This window comes from Macaca fascicularis, chromosome 1 (assembly GCF_037993035.2).
Source record: "Macaca fascicularis isolate 582-1 chromosome 1, T2T-MFA8v1.1".
Taxonomy (NCBI): Eukaryota; Metazoa; Chordata; class Mammalia; order Primates; family Cercopithecidae; genus Macaca; species Macaca fascicularis.
The window spans coordinates 106727055-106740227 of NC_088375.1; the positions used below are offsets into that span (position 1 = coordinate 106727055).

The 13173-nt window shown below is 49.2% G+C and overlaps 1 protein-coding gene and 1 pseudogene across 15 annotated transcripts in view; one reads left to right on the forward strand and one right to left on the reverse strand.

Annotated features, from left to right (window-relative positions):
* IL6R (interleukin 6 receptor) overlaps nucleotides 1-13173 on the reverse strand; it is a 73687-nt gene that overhangs the window by 52491 nt on the left and 8023 nt on the right. The window lies entirely within an intron of this gene.
* On the forward strand, nucleotides 9520-12798 carry LOC102125042 (26S proteasome non-ATPase regulatory subunit 8 pseudogene; annotated as a pseudogene).

The following is a 13173-nucleotide window of genomic DNA, read 5'->3' on the forward strand; positions in this document are numbered from 1 at the left end:
CATTCACTGCTGCAAGGCCGGGACACAGTATACAGTACTCTCCTGGTCCTCAGCAAAATCTGAGTCCCAGCTGGGCCTCGCACCTGTAATCCCAGCACTTCGGGAGGCTGAGGCGGGTGGATCACCTGAGGTCAGGAGTTCGAATCCAGCCTGGCAAACGTGGTGAAACACCATCTCTACTAAAAACACAAAAATTAGCTGGCCATGGTGGTGCATGCCTGTAATCCTAGCTACTCAAGAGGCTGAGGCAGGAGAATCGCTTGAACCTGGGAGGCGGAGGTTGCAGTGAGTCGAGATTGTGCCACTGCTCTCCAGCCTGGGTGACAGAGTGAGACTCTGTTTCAAAAAAAAAAAAAAAATCTGAGTCCCTAGAAGGTGAAGTCCACTGAGGGCAATAAGGAGTGGACTGCTACTGCCCAGAGGGCTTGAAAGGGTTATAAAAAGCCCCAACTACAATATAGCTTTCACATAGAATTTTCAACAATATATTTTTAGCATTGCAAACATCATTTTTTAATATATTACATAATCCATGCAAATTCATATATGTAATGTATGTAAAAGCTACATACATAAAAGTTAATTTAGGAAGCATAAAACACCCAGGAGAGCCCACCAACCTAACTTTTAAAAATAGGTTCACTACCCCTGGATCCCTAAATTTTTCTTAACTTTGCTTCATTTTTGAGCTTCATATAAATGGTTTGTATATAGTCTTCTGCTGTGATGTGCTTTTCTCTTTTCTTTTTTTTTTTTTTTTGCGGGGGAAGGGACAGTCTCACTCTGTCACCTAGGCTGGAGCGCAGTGGCGCGATCTCGGCTCACTACATCCTCAACTTCCCATGTTCAAGCAATTCTCCTGTCTCAGACTCCCAAGTAGTTGGGACTACAGGCACACACCACCACATCTAGCGAATTTTTTTTTTTTTTTTTTTTTTTTTTTTTGTATTTTTAGTAGAGATGGGGTTTCACCATATTGGTCAGGCTGGTCTTGAACTCCTGATCTCAGGTGATCCACCCGCCTCTGCCTCCCAAAGTGCTGGGATTACAGGCATGAGCCACCACGCCCAGCTGGTGCTTTTCTAGAACTTCCTTTGTGTGTGTGTGTGTGTGTGAGATACAGAGTCTCAGTCTGCTGCCCAGGCTAGAGTGCAGTGGCACAATCATAGCTTTTTGCAACCTCAAACTCCTGGGCTCAAGCAATCCTCCCACCTTAGCCCTCTGAGTAACTGGGACTATAGGTGCATACCACCATGCCCGGCTAATTTTTTAATTTTTACTAGAGACAAGTTCTCGATATATTGCCCAGGCTGGTCTTTAACTCCTGGCCTCAAGCCATCCTCCCGCCTTAGCCTCCCAAAGTGCCGGGATTACAGGCATGAGGCATCGTGCCCAGCTGCTCTTTTTTTTTTTTTTCTTTTTCTTGGAACAGGGTCTCACTCTGTCACTCAGGCTGAAGTACAGTGGCATAATTACAGTTCACTGCAACTTCAAATTCCTGGGCTCAACTGATCCTCCCACCTCAGTTTCCCAAGTAGCTGGGACTACAGGTACATGCTACCATGCCTGGCTATTTTCTTTTCTTTCTTTTTTTTTTTTTTTGAGACATGAAGTTTCACTATATTGCCCGGGCTAGTCTCAAACTCCTGGCCTCAAGCAATCCTCCCACCTGGGCCTCCAAAATGTTGGGATTACAGGCATGACCACCTGGCCCAGCCTCATTGATATGTTTCTCTGATTCACTGACATATATAGTTAATTCAGTTTCACTGCTATGTAGTATTCTGTTGTGTGACCCTATCATTCTCTCACTGAGGGAGGTTTGGGGTCATTCCCAGTGTTTTGCCACATCAAAGAGGGCGGCTATTAACTTTCTCATGACTCAGTGCACTTGCCCAGGAACTTCCCTAAGAGTGAAACTGCTGGTGTTGGCGTGTGTGTGATATGTGCCCTTTTCCTTCACAACTGAACACATGGTCCAGTGCGTTGAACTCCAGTGGGCACCTGATGGAGGCAGCAGTTTACCACATCCAGTCCACATCTTGAAGTCCATCAGTGCCTGAATGTGGTTACGTATGGAAGATGCAACGACACTTCTAATCAATGCACCAATATTTCCACTTTTCCATTTTCCACTTGATAAAGCAGCTGTCAAGATAAAGCCTAACACGGACTTCAAGTTCCTGCACAAATGACAAACTTGCAGGAACAAAGATGGAAACAGTGCCCAAAGAGAACTGCTCCCAGTGCAATGCTTGCAATATCCCTTCCTCAGCTGATTAGCAGAAATCAGAATTCACAGGGCAGTCTAGGAGCACCAGCATGCAACAGACACAAGTGCAGGATGCATGAAGGTTGAAGGCAGGGGTCAAGGACCACCACGGCTCATCCAATCACTGGCACTTTTCACACGGCACGGTCCTCAACTATAAAAAGGTCCCTTCCCCAACCATGGTGACAACACTGGAAGCTCCTGGTCATCACTCATCAGAGAACTCAGTAGGTGCTTAATGCATGTTTGTTGAATATAGGGCACGTTAGGGGTACCTACAGGGAGGGTCTCGGCACCAAAAACTCCCAGGAGCACGGTTTGCGGAGAGGGGGTCTAAGTGGTGCCCTCTCGTGTTGTGCGATGGGCAGGCCCAGGCTGGAGGGCAGAAGAGCCCGCTGAGGCAAGGAAATAGACTCCTGGAGCCAGAGGAAGCTCTCTTTTCTGCTTCTGCCTTTGCCAAATCCAGTAAATACGTCTTTCTGGTCATTTCCCCTACCCCAGTTCAGCGGGAAGCTCTTGCCATGTTCAGCGGCCAGCCTGAACAATAGCAGGGGCTGTTCTGCTCCTGCACTCACTAACAATGGCCAAAGTATCTGAGCAGCTCAGAGAAATACCAAATAAAAATACTTTTTTTTTTTCCTCTTCCACAAAAGCAGAGCTGCAGGGAGCAGCATAATGGCCACTTCCTCTGCCAAGGAACTTGAGTAATGGTTTTCTGAATCTTTAAAACTGAGTCACTATTTTTTAAAATAGGGAATGATTAATTATAAACCACCCATTGGCAAGTACTGCCTGTCACAGCCCTCCTTCACAATATATTTCCTCTAGAACCTGCGAACAACACTGTGTTAACTACGCTTTTAAAAGCACTGTATGCAGAATGATCAAAGAAATACTCATAAAGACCATAAGAAAATATACTTGCTAAAGTCAGAGTGGGCAGCACCACCCCTCCCCTCAAACCCACTCAGCCCTCTGCCTCCTGACCCAAATCTCTGACTCAGTACCCATGACAGCCGGGTGGCAGTGGGGAAGCCTCATGTGTGACTCTCAGAACAAGTAACATTCACAGAAGTGTCCTCTTGCTACCTCTGCCCTCCTCTCCAAATGATGGTGCTGGAAGTGATTTCTTTCTCTTCCCTGCGTCTTTCTGTAGTGTTTGAATTTTCTATAAGTTGCCTATATTGCTCTTATAATGAATATATATATATATATATATATATATATATATATATATATATATATATATATATATAATTAAACAGGCTAGATGGCCTGGGTCAGTCTGAGTTAGGATTTCTAGGAAGGAGGGAGAGGGTACGGCAGAGCACAGTGGGCACTGAGGGATATCGGGGGATGAGGGTGGGTTTTTCAATACAAGCAGCTTCTGAGCACCTTCAGGCCAGACAGTGCCACTTTGCCCTTGCACTGCTGAGTTCTCTCACTGTCACTGTCACTGAATTCTGCACCCATAGCCCAGCCTTCCCCTGTGGGCCTGATTCCCTAGCGGACACAAGACACCATCCCTGGGCTCAGCCTTGATTCCTCCCATCTGTCCCTGTTTTTCTGTTCCCTGGGAATCTGCTGGGGCCCTCCCTAAATAGGCCCCACCAAAGAGAAGGGCCAAAAGGAAGACACACGATGGGGAACCAGGTGAGGAGGGGCTCCTGAGAGCAGTCCTTCCTGCTCCTGGGAGATATGCCCAGTCGTTTTCATGCTCCCCGCTGGCCTGACACACAGGCCTTGCATAGCAGGCCCTAGGAGACGGCGGGCAGGCGGGGGCGAAGGCGTGGCTGGTGCACACTCTGAAATTTAGCAAAGAGCACACAATCAACAGAGCATTTGTCCGTGAGCAATTGCTAGCATTTAGAGCCAGGATTACAAGCCTATGCCTGTCCCTTCTTTAAGAATTCAATAATTTTTGTGCACCCATGATGTGCAAGTTCAGAAGTTCCTAATCCAGGAAATAAAACTCCATATTGAAGTTACTGAGTATCTACGATGCACTGGCACTCCTTCCCGTCTTTTCTATATCGTAATCTTCTTTAAACCCCACAAAGCCCTAGAACTTAAAACTATCTATAATACAGGCCAACCTGATATAAATGTCTCCAACATACTGAGGGAACTAAGAAGAGGGATCAATTATTCTAAAGGGGGAAGAGAGATTTGATCGATCAAGGCCTTGATAAATGGATGCGGGTTTGATAAGTCGAGCCACAGGGAGTTATATTCCATAAAGAGAGAACAGCATATGCAAGGCATTAAGAACTGAGAGTCACCGGGCGTAATCCCAGCACTGTGCAAGGCCAAGGTGGGCAGATCACCTGAGGTCGGGAGTTCCAGACCAGGCTGACCAACATGGAGAAACCCCATACAAAAAATACAAAATTAGACGGGTGTGATGGCACACGCCTGTAATCCCAGCTACTCGGGAGGCTGAGGAAGGAGAATTGCTTGAGCCCAGGAGGCGGAGATTGCAGTGAGCTGAGATCGTGCCATTGCACTCCAGCCTGGGCCACAAAAGCAAAACTCCATCTCCAAAATAGTAATAATAATAATAATAATAATAATAAAAGAATTGAGAGTCACCAGGCACCGTGGCTCACACTTGTCATCCCAACACTTTGGGAGGCTGAGATGGGAGGATCATTTGCACCCAGGAGGTTGAGACCAGCCTGGGTAACATGGCAAAACTCCATCTCTACCAAAAAACTCTAAAATTAGCTGGGCATGGTGACACATGTCTGTGGTCCCAGCTATCTGGGAGGTTGCGGCAGAAGGATCACTTGAGCCTGGGAGGTCAAGGCTGAAGTGAGCTGTGATTGTGCCACTGCACTCTAGCTAGGACACAGAGTAAGACTGTGTCTCAAAAAAAAAAAAAAAAACCCGTGAGAGTTCTGGGGACGGCTGGTGTCTGGAGTATCTGAAACGCAGTAAGGAGGGAAGGAGGACCTGCAGGGGAACATGGAGGGTGTTAGCACCCTCAAGGAGATCAGGCCTGACTCCACAGGCCGGGGCACCTTCGGTTACTCTGTGGCCCCTTCTGAAATGCTATGCCTTTGCAACCCAAGAGCCTGGGTTAGGTTGGAGGCTGTCCTGTGCTGCCAGCTAGCCTGGACAGCGGGGACCCATGTCCCTGCTCAGAAACCCAGGCAGTGGGATGGGATTGGCAGGCATGAGCCAAACCTGTCAAAATTATGTGCAGGCTCAATGGCTTCCCCACTTCTCTCCACTGCCCCACCAGCCTCCAGGACAGGAGCATTTCATTGCTTCTTGTTTCTGTTCTCTTCCAATCTCCCTGAGAAAAAACCGACTGTCCCCTGCCCCTCCTTGGCTCCTGTGCACCATGAAGCAGTACAGAGGCAGGATGGAGGAAGGGGCACCCAAGGACTGCGGCAAGGCCAGGGTCACATACGGGGAGGGAGCACCTTCAGCCCAGGCTAAGAAGGAATGGGATTCTGCAGAGAGGACAAGGAAGCACCTCACCTGGGACTAAGATCACAAAAGGAGGCAGTATTGCCTACCGAAAACAAACCCCTAAGCTCCTCCTGAACAGTCAATGGCACTTGGTGTCTGGTCTGGTCTGGTCAGTTTAATCACTGACTATTAATTGTGTGGGGTTGGGCTGACACAAACATACAGTCTGCCTTGATTTGTTCTTTAATATAAAGTACATCTCAGCAGGATGCGGTGGCTTACGCCTGTAATCTCAGCATTTTGGGAGGCCGAGGTGGGTGGATCACTTGAGGTCAAGAGTTCGAGACCAGCCTGGCCAATATGGTGAAACCCCATCTCTATTAAAAATACAAAAATTAGCCAGGTACGGTGGTGCGTGCCTGTAATCCCAGCTACTCAGGAGGCTGAGGCAGGAGAATCGCTTGAACCCGGGAAGCAGAGGCTGCAGTGAGCCAAAGGCTGCAGTGAGCCGAGATTACACCACTGCACTCCAGCCTGGGCAAGACTCCTTCTCAAAAATAAATAAATAAATAAATAAATAAAATAAAGTACATCTCCACAAGCAGGAGGCCCCTTGGTGTAGAGGAAACAGCTCTGTGCTGTCAGGCGACCTGAGTTCTATTCCTGGTCTTGTGATGACTCACAGGCAGCCACGGGCACGTCACTGCCCCTGGCAGAGCCCACTGGCCTTCTCTGTGAAATGAGGGTTCAGACTGTGACCTGCAGGACCCCCACGGGCCCCCACTCCTGTGGTCTAGCATCCCATAGCGCCCAATCATTAGCTCTCAGAGGGCAAGAAGCAGACAATACTCAGCTTGAAAACACATAATTAATCTATGGATTTATTATTTTAGTAGTTGATGGCTTTGGGAGAAGGATGATGACCAGATCGTCCCAGTGCCCTCGGAAAAATGCTTCTTTCTCCCTGGAGAGCTCTAGAGGAGGGAAAATTCCCACAACCTCCCTTGCCTCCTATTCCTCAAGGGAAAGAGAGTTTAGGTCCTAGTAACTCCCAGCAAGCAAGCCCGTACCTCCCTGTCCCAGTGGCCTAGGAATCTCCCTCCCAGGGGTACTGGGACCCCCACCATAGCCCAGACACCCCTTGGCCTGGGGACCCTGCAGCACAGCTCTGGTAAAGTGGGGTTCCTTCCTAGTTGGGATGTAAGTTTGGGTGCAAGGAACCCAAACAGCTTTGTTGTTTTTCTACTTTTTCCCCCTTTTCAAGTAAACTTGCAAATGTCAATAACCAGAGAAAAACACGCACATGGAGACACATATTTCTCAACTCTCTTGCAGCTTGCCGCGGCTCTTGCCAGCAAAAACAAGTTCAGCTTCCTGGCCCCGTTTATGTAAGCGGTGAACCAGCTGCCTGGCCTGCCACCGAGGACATAGACTTGGCTCGTGCCTGCTAATCCCATCCCACCACCCCGGTTTCTGAGCAGGGACGTAGGTCCCCGCTGCCCAGGCCAGCTGGCAGCACAGGAGGCCCCCCAGCCTGACCCAGCTTCTTGGGTTGCAAAGGCATAGGATTTCAGAAGGGGCCACAGAGAAACCAAAGGTCCCCTGCCAGCAATAATGGTCTTGATCTAAAAGTAGGTGGGTGCTGAGAAGCCTCCAGGAGAAGCCTGTAGGCACCTTGTGTCCAAATGGAAACAAATGTAGAATCTGCTCCCACGAGGGCTAGGACAAGTCCCAGGGCTCTTGGTCACCTGTTCTTGCATTCTCCATCTTTGGACCGAGACTGGCTCCTGGCTTTGATGTGATGATAACTGTAACAATCATTAGCAGTTGCGACACTTACCCTGAGCCCTGGGCTTTCCCTACGAGCACACTACTCCTCACCAAAAGTCTTCCAGGGAGGAAGTCTTGTCCCCATTTCATTGTTGAGGCGACAAGAGATCAGAGAAGTTAGGGAACTTGCCCAAATTCACACAGCTCACGCGTGAGGGAATCCATGCTGGACACAGGTGAGCCTGGCCAAAGCCTCTCCCTCCTTGGCCCAGGTAGCTCTCCATACTCCACCCCCAGCTCCCTTCTCTGGGCTCCCCACCAGCCTCTCTCTCCCCCTCTCCCAATTTCCTCTCCTCTTCCCCACTCTTCTCAGATCTTTCTACCCTTCAGAGCCCAGGGAAGGGAATGCTGAGGCTTGAGGGGTGTGCATAAGTGGGGGGTCAGCGCCATCACTGCAGCTACCAACCTAATGGGATACCGGGGGACTCTCAGGAGCCAGGAGTCATGCCCTTGGCCTTTCTTTCCCTTCCCCACAGCCGCAGCGTGTATAGGATGAGTTAGACCCTAAAACTGCCTCCCCTTGGACTCCAAATCTCGCGTCCTCCCCAGGTCACCCCATCGTCTGGGCCCATTCATTTCTCCTTAACATTTCAGAGGGCACCCTCGGCCACTGTCCAGGAAGAGGCAAGGCCGCAGGCTACGGCAAGTCAAGGCTCCCAGGCTCTAACCAGAGGCCCAGGGGCCTTCTCTGACTCAGCTCCCAGCCCCACCTGTCCACAACCCCCTCTTCTCAGATGACTAGCTCTGGCTGGCAGGCCTTCGCTCCCTCCCCCACATATGTATTTGTACTTCTTGTACCTGCTTGTATTTGTCTTATATTTGGCGGAGTCAGTATTTACCTTGGCCTTGCCTTCCTCCCATCCACACCATGGACCGTATACTGCTAGAGAGAGGGTCTGGGAGGGAGGTTCTTTTGGACCCATAAACAGGTAATGCTCAATGCTGACTCAGAGACCCGCGTGCGCATGTGACCAACTCAGGAGATAAAACATTTAATCCTCCCCTGGCAGCATCAGAGATAACCACCTGGCTCCAGTCCAAGAAGGTCCAGCCTGGGTCAACTCTCAGAGATTATAGACTAATTAGAGGAAAAGATATCTAAGGCCGTGTGCTGCAGCTCACGCCTGTAATCCCAGCACTTTGGGAGGCTGAGGCAGGCGGATCACCTGAGATCAGGAGTTCGAGACCAGCCTGGCCAACACAGTGAAACTCCATCTATACCAAAAAATAAAAAAACTAGGCTGGGTGCAGTGGCTCACGCCTGTAATCCCAGCACTTTGGGAGACCGAGGTGGGTAGATCACAAGGTCAGGAGTTTGAGACCAGCCTGGCCAACATGGTGAAACCCTGTCTCTACTAAAAATACAAAAATTAGCCGTGTGTGGTGGCAGGTGCCTGTAATCCCAGCTATTCGGGAGGCTGAGGCAGGAGAATCGCTTGAAACCAGAAGGTTGCTGTGAGCTGAGATTATGCCACTGCACTCCAGCCTGGGCAACAAGAGTGAAACTCCGTCTCAAAAACAAAAAACAAACAAAAAAAAATTAGCTAGGCATGGTGGTGAGTGCCTGTAATCCCAGCTACTCGGGAGGCTGGGGTAGGAGAATCACTTGAACCCTGGAGATGGAGTTTGCAGTGAGCCAAGATCACACCACTGCACTCCATCCTGGGCGACCCTGTCTGAAAAAAAGAAAGATATCTAAGGAGGGCAAACAATCCACTCCCTGGCCCCAACCTAACCCCAGGAGCAGAGAGAGAAATAAAGAGATGAAAGGCAGGACGCAGCAGGGCCTGAGAAGAAAGCCATTAGTACCTGCAGATGGACACACACAGGATTTTGGTCCCAAAAGGGACAGTGAGAGGCTACAGCCAGGGAGTGGGGTGCTGAGATGAGGAGTGCTATTTTAAGGCTATTCAGGACTCTTAAGGACAACTCAGGCCAACCTACTCATTTGGGTGGATGAGGAGAACCAGGGCCCAGAAGTCACGCAGCAGTGAACGATGTCGCCAGGACTGGAGCTGGGCTCTGGGACTCTCGGTCCAGGCTTAACACGCAGCCCTCTGCCTTCCCAGAAGTACAGCCTAAAAGGTCTTGTCTTCTAGCTCTGAGCACAGTCTCAGAGTGTAACAGGGAGGCTGGCCCTCAGTCAGATTTTTTTATGTGCTTCTGGAGGGCAGGGAGAGGGAGGGACCTGATGTATGCACCCGCATTCCATATCTACAGACTCCCCAGCTTCCCCTCCCTGATCCCTTTAGCTATGAGGCCGCAAAGCTGAAGATTTAAGAAGTCATGTGGAGGTGTGGATGGAGCAGCCGGTAGGGGTAAGGGGAGGTTGGAGGGGTGTGCACAGGGGGCTTTAGGGCTCCCCTGAGGATGCTTCTGTTCAGTTCTTACTCTGGGTGGTGGTTCCACGCGTGTGTTCAGTTTGTGAAAACTCACCCAGTGTGAGACCTATGCTGACCACACTCTTCTGTAGGTGTGTCACTCTGCCATAGCACTTTTTCATACAGGCCCCAAAGTCCCCACTCTTGCATTCCAATCACTGCTGAGCCATCCCCACCCCCCCCCACCCCATGTGCCATGAGCTTGGGTACACACATGCATGTACACACTGGTCCAGCTCACTCCACATCACCGTCAAGGAAGCAGTTCCGAATGGAAGTGTCACGGGCACATCTCCCCTCAGTGAGACCTGAATGTTGGGCTCTCCTGCCCCAGCTCCTCCTCCCTCATAAATAAGCCCCATCAGGCCTACCAAGAGATAGGAAGACTCGGCATTATAAATACGTCAATGTTCCCTAAGTAATCTCTAAAGTTTACTTGGCCAGGTGTAGTGGCTTATGCCTGTAATCCCAACACTTTGGGAGGCTGAGACGAGAGGATCTCTTGAGATGAGGAGTTCAAGACCAGCCCAGGCAACATAGCAAGACTCCATCTCAACAACAACAACAAAAAAAACTTTTTTTTTAAAATTAACCAGTTATGGTGTCACTCACCTGTGGTCCTGGCTGCTCAGAAAACTAAGGGAAGAGGACTGCTTGAGTACAGGAGTTCAAGATTGCAGTGAGCTGTGATCGAGACACTGCACTCCAGCCTCAGCAACACAGTGAGACCCTGTCTCTAAAAATGTGAGACCTGTCTCTAAAAAAGTAAGAAGGAAAAAATAAAGCTACATAATTAAAACAGTGCAATACTGGCACATGGGGATAGGGAGACCAAATTAAGAGACTAGAAAGTTCGGAACTAATAAAAATAAAAAATAGTTCAGTCTGCACTACTGATCTGTATACTTTTTTTTTTTTTTTTTTTTTGAGACGGAGTCTGGCTCTGTCACCCAGGCTGGAGTGCAGTGGCCGGATCTCAGCTCACTGCAAGCTCCGCCTCCCGGGTTTACGCCATTCTCCTGCCTCAGCCTCCCGAGTAGCTGGGACTACAGGCGCCCGCCACCTCGCCCGGCTAGTTTTTTTGTATTTTTTAGTAGAGACGGGGTTTCACAGTGTTAGCCAGGATGGTCTCGATCTCCTGATCTCGTGATCCGCCCATCTTGGCCTCCCAAAGTGCTGGGATTACAGGCTTGAGCCACCACGCCCGGCCCTGATCTGTATACTTTAAAGTGGTTATGATATATATATATATATATATTTTTTTTTTTTTTTGAGACAGAGTGTCACTCTTGTCGCCCAGGCTGGAGTGCAGTGGCACGATCCCAGCTCACTGCAACCTCTGCCTCCCGGGTTCAAGTGATGTTCATGCCTCAGCCTCCCGAGTAGCTGGGATTACAGGTGCCTGCCACCATGCCTGGCTAATTTTTGTATTTTTAGTAGAGATGGGGTTTCACCATGTTGGCCATGCTGGTTTCAAACTCCTGACCTCAAATGATCCGCCTGCCTCAGCCTCCCAAAGTGCTGGGATTACAGGCGTGAGCCACTGCACCTGGCTGATACATTTTATATTATGTGTATTTTACCCCATTAAAAAAAATAATAACTTAGTCTAAGTGCCTGCTACACATACAGGCAGTTTCTAAGTGTGCTGCATGGATTAACTATCTTGATCTTCTCAATAGTCAATTTGACAGAATAAGAGACTGAGGTTATATAGCTAATCAGGGGTGACCCGGATTCAAGTCCAGACAACTGGGCCTCAGACTTTGTGCTTTTAACTACTCACTATGCCAAGAGGCAGTATAAACCCAAGTATACAGGAATTTGGTAGTTTTAAAATGTAACTTTGAAAATCGGTGGGGGAAACATGGATTCAATAAACTGTAAAGGGATGTCAGGTGACAATTGGAAAGAAAAGCTGGAGTCAGACTTTATACCTCATCCATAATATTAATAAGTTCAAAAATGGATCAAATATTTAAACTTTTGAAACTCTTAACAATACCAGAAAAGGAGAATCTTTTAAAATATTGGAATGAGGGGAGGTGAACGGTGCAGCCGGTGCCGTGAGCTCCAGGCCCATGGCGACCTAGGGCCCTGTCCTGCAGGCTGCAGACGGCAAGTACAAGCAACTCAAGGGTGAGTGGAACCATAAAAGCCTCAACCTTAGCAAGTGCAGGGAAGGGCTGAGCCGCCTCAAGCTAGTTCTTCTGGAGCTCAAATTCTTGCCAACCACAGGGACCAAGCTGACCAAACAGCAGCTCATTCTAGCCCGTGACATACTGGAGATCGGGGCCAGTGGAGCATCCTATGCAAGGACATCCCCTCCTTCAAGCGCCACATGGCCCAGCCCAAATGGTGCTACTTTGATTACAAGGAGTCAGCCTACATGCACCAGCTCTTGGGCCTCAACCTCCTCTTCCTGCTGTCCCAGAAGCAGGTGGCTGAGTTCCACATGGAGTTGGAGCGGCTGCCTGCCAAGGACATCCAGACCAATGTCTACATCAAACACCCTGTGCCACTGGAGCAATACCTGATGGAGGGCAGCTACAACAAAGTGTTCCTGGCCAAGGGTAACATCCCCGCCGAGAGCTACACCTTCTTCATCGACATCCTGCTTAACACTATCAGGGATGAGCTCGCCGGGTGCATTGAGAAAGCCTATGAGAAAATCCCTTTCACCGAGGCCACCAGATCCTTTTCTTCAACACACCCAAAAAGACGACCGACTACACCAAGAAGTGAGGGTGGGTCCTGGGTCCCAACAACTAATATAGTTTTGCCAGCCAGCAGCAGGAGTCAGAAGACATTACCATTCCCTCCACAGAACTGGCCAAACAGGTCACCGAGTATGCCCGGCAGCTGAAGATGATCATCTGAGCCCACCAGGCACGGGGTGGGGCAGGGCACACATTATTTAAAACAGTTACAGTGCAAGGTTTCCTCCAATAAAGGTGGATTGACCTTCTCTAAAAAAATAAGTAAAATAAAATATTGGAATGGGAAGGATGTTATTAAGTATGACACAAAACCCAGAAGCTATAAAAAAGACTGGTAAATTCAATTACAGTTGGAAAAAAAAGTCTGCAGCCAGGCACAGTGGCTCACACCTGTAATCCCAGCACTTTGGGAGGCCAAGGAGGAAGGATTGCTTGAACCCAGAGTTTGAGACCAGTCTGAGCAACATGGCAAAATCCCGTCTCTACAAAAAATACAAAGACTAGTCAAATGTGGTGGTGTGCGCCTGTAGTCCCAGCTACTCGGAAGGCT